This window comes from Adiantum capillus-veneris, chromosome 17 (assembly GCF_014529385.1).
Source record: "Adiantum capillus-veneris isolate H3 chromosome 17, ASM1452938v2, whole genome shotgun sequence".
Lineage (NCBI taxonomy): Eukaryota > Viridiplantae > Streptophyta > Polypodiopsida > Polypodiales > Pteridaceae > Adiantum > Adiantum capillus-veneris.
This window is the reverse complement of record NC_140947.1, coordinates 92,411,772-92,417,771: the sequence shown is the minus strand read 5'-3', so window position 1 is coordinate 92,417,771 and position 6,000 is coordinate 92,411,772.

Genomic DNA, 6,000 nt, shown 5'->3' with positions numbered 1-6,000 from the left:
TTGCTGTGAACTAATCTCCTGTGTGTTAAGGATTGTGCTACCAACTTTTCGTAGCCTCTCCAACGTTGTTGCATTGTTTGCGACACAGTGATCAACCTGTGCCTTGATTTCTCCTATTAATGTACTGTCCATTTTTGTCATGTATGAGGTGCAGTAGCTCGCAGCTCCATGTGCATTTAGCACGAACTGTATATCTGTGTTTGCATTCCAAAGTGAAGCTATTGACTTGTTGAAGTTGTTTGTGAATATATCGCTTGGTTTGCGCTCAAGGAAAATAGTGGGTCCTGAGAAATGCAAGCAAGTACTGTTCCATGGAGAGTTGTACTTGTTCTAGCCATTCTTCAAATGTAGGGACATTTTGTAAATCAATTTGGCTGAGTTGTCTTTCGACTTGTTGCAAGTAAAGCTTACCTTGTCTAGCTATATTCGGCTCAAGTATTCCTTACCGGGATAATAGTTGTGAATGGCATAGGGAAACGTGGAAATCCAAGACGGCAACGTTTGCTCTTCTTTCACTAAGTCATATGGTGCTTTGCTTGTAAGCTTCAGAAAGGTCATTGGGCAAGATGGATTCATCTGTGCTAATGTGGGTATCTACAAACATTACAATATTTTGATCTGAGTGTGTTGTGAGTGATGGAGCATTTTCTAGCCACAACAAATCGTGATCATGTTGGCTACCGCGACTTTGGAACTTCGTGATGAAAAAGAAGTGTCATATTTTGCCACAGATGGAGGAATCAGTCCGCAACAACCGTTTCATTGCGTTGAACCTCTTGACGTAGAAATGAGCAGTTGTAATGGGATCGGCGCGAATGAGGCGACGTTGGTACAAGCTCAGGCTCTCCTCGGGCTCTTGGCTCAGCGGGACTAACTTCTCTAGTGCAGCAAGAAGCTATTTCCATCTTCGCTCTACGGAGGAGAACGTGACAAAAAATGTGGGCGGTCCAAGTTATCGGATCATTGCGAAGACATTTTTTTTCATCTTTTCCTTGTAGTCGGGGGATGTGCGCAGTGCCTCGAAGTCTCTAAAGCCTAATTTTGAGTTGAGAAGCCTCTCTATGTTTGTGTCTTCTACAACTTGCCTTGCAATCAGCGTTGCACCTCCTAGATTTCCCTTGTGCATTCGCACTCAAATAGAGGATCCAACTTGTCCCGACATGATTTTGATAGACTAGAAAAATAAATTCTCAATGTCTAGGGCGAATCTTCTGTCAATGTTCAAGAGCTCCCACTTTGCAATCGTTTGATAATCTTTGGTTGCGGCTTCCTATATCTTCTAGGGGACCCGAAGAAAAGAGTTGGGAAGCTCAACTCCTCGCAATACTCGTCCATGAAGATGCTCAACGGTGAGTTGCCCTTGCAAGGTGCAACATGAAGAATCTTGCCACTGTAATCAACAACCTCTGTAGCACTTGTGACCCCATGGAGCATGACATCAGTCTGTTCATCCTCAAGCTCAACATCGTGCACATCGTCGTTAAGGGTATTCACAGGAGCCATACTTAGACTAGAAAGGTGTGCAAGCCACTTCTTGTTGATGGTGACACCTTCTCTCGTTTAGAGTGGTGTGGATAGTAGCGTAGTGGTTGCATGCATTGTGAGCAGGGGTCGCACAACGCCGCTTAGGTAACATCTATCATATTCAAGTTTCCGTTTGATTCCCACAAGCACAGAGGCCTCATCCTCAATGAAGCGAGGCAGCACATCCTGGCTCTTCTCCAAGTTGGCAAGCACATTTACAACGCTACCTCTAAGCCCATACTGACCATCATATGTCAGTTCGTGTATCTTGGCGAAGGGGATACTAATGAAGACCAAGCGTGCCTCTACGGGGTTTAGATCTGACACAAAAGGAAGCGCTGGATTGAACCCTATCTCTTGCAAGCTCCATAGGCGATTGCTATCGCTTGTCAAGTGTTTCTTGCACTAGCTGCAAACATACACATCCCCATAGCGTCTTCACTTCCTCGAAGTGGATTCTGCAACTAAAGACAGAAGCTGACATGTTAGCTGGCGTCGGAATAGCAAGCGTCCACATTTTTCGCAGGGTGTAATGGGCTTGTCCTCGATGCTTTTGTTGTGTCTCTTAATGGGCTTGCTCAACCTGGCATGGGTGCATCATATATGAGCACCAGTGACCAAGCCCTTCTCTTTCTTCAGGTGTGAAAGCTTGCATTTCACGGCCTGGGTTGTGAGCAACGTGTGTGGGTGCTTGGCCTGGAACATGCAGAACACCTCAACATCAGGCAAAGCCTCATGCAACAAGGATAGCCACTGCAAAGTGGCCACCTCATCTTCTTTCCATCCAACACGTGCACCGCTTGAGCATGTTGTGAAGGTGGGAAGGTATGCGATGCCACTGCTTGTTTCGGAGAGCAAAATGCCCTTTGCAAGAAATGGTTTCGATGGCATCCCCAAGATTATTGTTCTCATGCTTCCATTTCTTTTCAAATACACTTTTAACCTACAGCTCGTAAAGCAACCAAAGGCCGTTAACACATCGAGGCTAAGAGCAAGTGAATTGGCGCATGTTGAATACAAAGATGAGAATTCTGTGGCCGTCATTGCGCTAGTGGCCCTGTCAGTAGGGAAGAAGAGGCATACACCCGGGACAGCATGTCTTTCAAGCAAGAAGCTCTCAAACAAGTCATTAAGCAAATTTGATCTAAGGTCATGCGGTGCACCTGTTGAGTTTTGGAGATGGTGTAGCACGAGAAAGATGTCTGGATTGTTCGGAAACTGTGCTGCAAAAATGGTATTGACATCGCGTTCGGGCAAGTGAGTCATTGCAAAGGCACATGAAGATTGTAAATATTCAGCCGTCTTGTGTGTTTGTTTGTGTGTGTGTGTTAGAGAGAGAGAGAGAGAGAGAGAGAGAGAGAGAGAGAGAGAGAGAGAGAGAGAGAGAGAGAGAGTTTGTGCTTTGGAAGGATGAAAAGATGGAGAGGAAGGAAGAGTAGAAAGTGAGTTATGGAGAGACACCACGCCAACAAAACTCAAAAGCAGGATACCATTTTCTTATGAAACTCGATATACAATGGACAAGCCAAAATTTAGTTCATCGATTGTAGAGGGGTCTAGGTAAGGAAGCATAGTTATTGGTGGTGAAAGGCCAAAAGCTATCGAAATCCATGCTCTCAAAGCATCTAGGTTTCCAACAGAGGAGTGAAAGATATCATAGACCCATTTGTGCCAATTTTGAACACACCCTTGACAACAAATGTCAATAAAATATCCCTCGCCTCTGGAATGCTCTCCATGTACACCTTCTTAAAGCTCCTTGGCAAGGCCAAAAGGCAATCCACCATAGACCCTGACACTTGAACCGCCACAACACGTCTGTCAATGCTGCTTCGGATTTGTGCCTCCAGTCTGAGAGTCGTGTTGATGACGTGATCTTTATCGCAAAGAGAACAACGCAGTCATCCTTCAACCTTCTTCACCTTCGGTGAGTCACAAACTGAGCACTGGGAATGCAAGAGAGCTCTATTGAAGTTCACAAAGTGCAAAGTCCCCACAGCCTACAAAAAGAACAAACGTGTAAAGACCACTAAAGGTATCTTTATCTAGTTGACTACAAAGCATGCAAAGTCACCTCTCTATTGTAGCCGAGAATCTCACACTGTCTATGAAATGCTGTGGTCAATTCTTGTTTTAAGTGTGATCCTCGCACGGGGACCAAAGTTGTGACGTCTAGAACAGACAATGTGCACACCTTGCCAACAAAGAGTCCAATATTCCTAGCCACAAACATAACAATGTCCTCCCTAGCCATCTGGGCCATGACTTGATCGTAGTCATGCTCTCTAGAGTTGACAAAGCTCACCTACATATAAAAAAAGGTTTGTCAACAACGAAAGGGAGGAGCATTGAAGCCAATGCTTCTGATACGTACAAATGCTTTGTCGTCTGGGGTCAAGCCATCGGCAACAACCAAATCCCCGAATGTAGTGCCAATTCTCTCATGGAAATTACGACTTTACAAGACAACAAACGCCAGTGTCGTCAAGGGCGGACGTCGACTAGTGGTCTCGAAAATTGCAGCGTCAGCAAGAAATGTGCTTATCTTTGTCTCAGGATAGAAAGCTAAAGAAATAGGGAACGGGTCACAAGGTCGAATGGTTGTCTACGCATCGACATGCAAGGAGAAAGAAGTTGAGCCAGCATCATTATGGTTTTTAGCCTCACAAGAGGCAGTCAATCTTGACAAACAAGCCGATCTTGACCTCCTTGGTGTAGCTCTCAATGAAGGGATCCACAAACGACGACCGTGATCGTGTCGGTGCAACCAGCACCGACGATGTCGAATTTGAAGTAACGTGCATTTTTCTTTTGCCCAGGGGAGATGGAACGGTATGTGCCGTACCAATTCAAGATTTTTCCCTCTATAGAGAAAGGTTTACTACTCTCATCTATATCACTAATCACAAATAGCGGCAAGGTTTCCTTGACTATCAAGCTTTTCCCTTTGTCCAGTAGCTTGCCACACTCCAAGATATTGTGAGCAGCTGAAGATTGGCCAATTTTAGAAAATGAGGCTACAGCTTTGCTTAATTCGCAAGCTGGGCAAGGAAGTTGCTGTTGAGACGAAGACGGTGCTTGTGCGCACTTCTCCCCTAGTTGAGAGTATCCTTTGCCTACAAAAGAAAGCAGAGCACCATCTTAATGTAGCTCAACACTCAACAGTGCATTGCAATAGAGAACATTGCAGACACCCCAAGCCTGTTCCACAAAGAATGAATGTGCACGCTGGCCATACCTGCACTACCAGTTGGATGGCTAGCACGGCTTCCTTGAAGCAAGGCACACCTACACCTCTTCCCACCTATGGTTCATCACAGCTAGTGCTCGGACTTGGGGGCGACCCAGCAGAGCTCGACAGCACTAGCTGCGATGAACGTTTGTTTGTTTGCAGGACATGGATCAGACTCAACGAACATGTGCAGCTCTTCAAGAGGACAAGAAAGGAAGCATCCAATTAAGCGTAGCATTGACTAGTTGAGCAGAGCAAAGAGGACGTCAAAAACGTCCAACGTGCAAGACACTCGTAAAAGACAAGGAAGAATGAGCCGAAGCTCTTGAGAGGATCCAGAGAAGCTTGCGTCGGCACGCCGAGATGCCAGGCGGAGAATCCCAAGTTAGCTGTCGATATGTCATAATAATCAATATCTAATTCTCCTAAATTATTTTCTCATATTAAACTGATCATTTAATGTGGGGAAGTGCCAGGGGAGAAAAAGCTAGAATATTGGTTAAGCTAGCAGACCGGCTACAGTAGGGATGCAAAGGAGGGAAAATAGGGATCCAAAGGGGGGGCCATCTGCAAAAGAGCCATGTGCAACAATGGGCTAAAAAGACCCTAAGGTTCAGCCCATTAAGACTTCCAAAATGCTAAGGTTCCAAAATTCAAAGGTTGTGTCCAAAGGGTTAAAGCTTAGGGGGAAATTGGATGCTTTGTGTGCTCTCCAAAGTCAACACATATCCCTACATGGGAGGGGGCGAGCCCTTCTTCTAGGGGATGAGAGAGAAAGCCACACACACACAGGCTCCGTTTACACAAAGGGAATGAGGGACACATGTCAGCTCCCTAGGCCAGATGCCCACAAGGTGTGCCCAGTTTCTATTGGATGACCCTTGAAGTGGAACAATGAGAATTAAGCTAGAGTAAATCTAGTTTAAATTAATTTAAAAGCATTTAATAAAAGAAACCAATGAGAATTAAGTCTCCTAGAAAACTATGGGGCAGTCTCCCAAGGGGTCCAATGAGCATTCAGGAGCCCAATGGATTGCCTGATTCCTATTGGCCAGGAGGCAAAGGGGTCCAATGAGAGTTTAGTTTAATTATTTAATTACCTAAAGCTCTCACAAAAGGGGAAAGGGGGACACATGTCAGAAGGCTATCACTTATGCTGCTTAATTATCATTGGCTTGACTTGGGGAGAGCCAATGAGGGCTCAGCAAGAGCAAATAGCAAGAGGGCTCGCCCAAGAGAGAGAG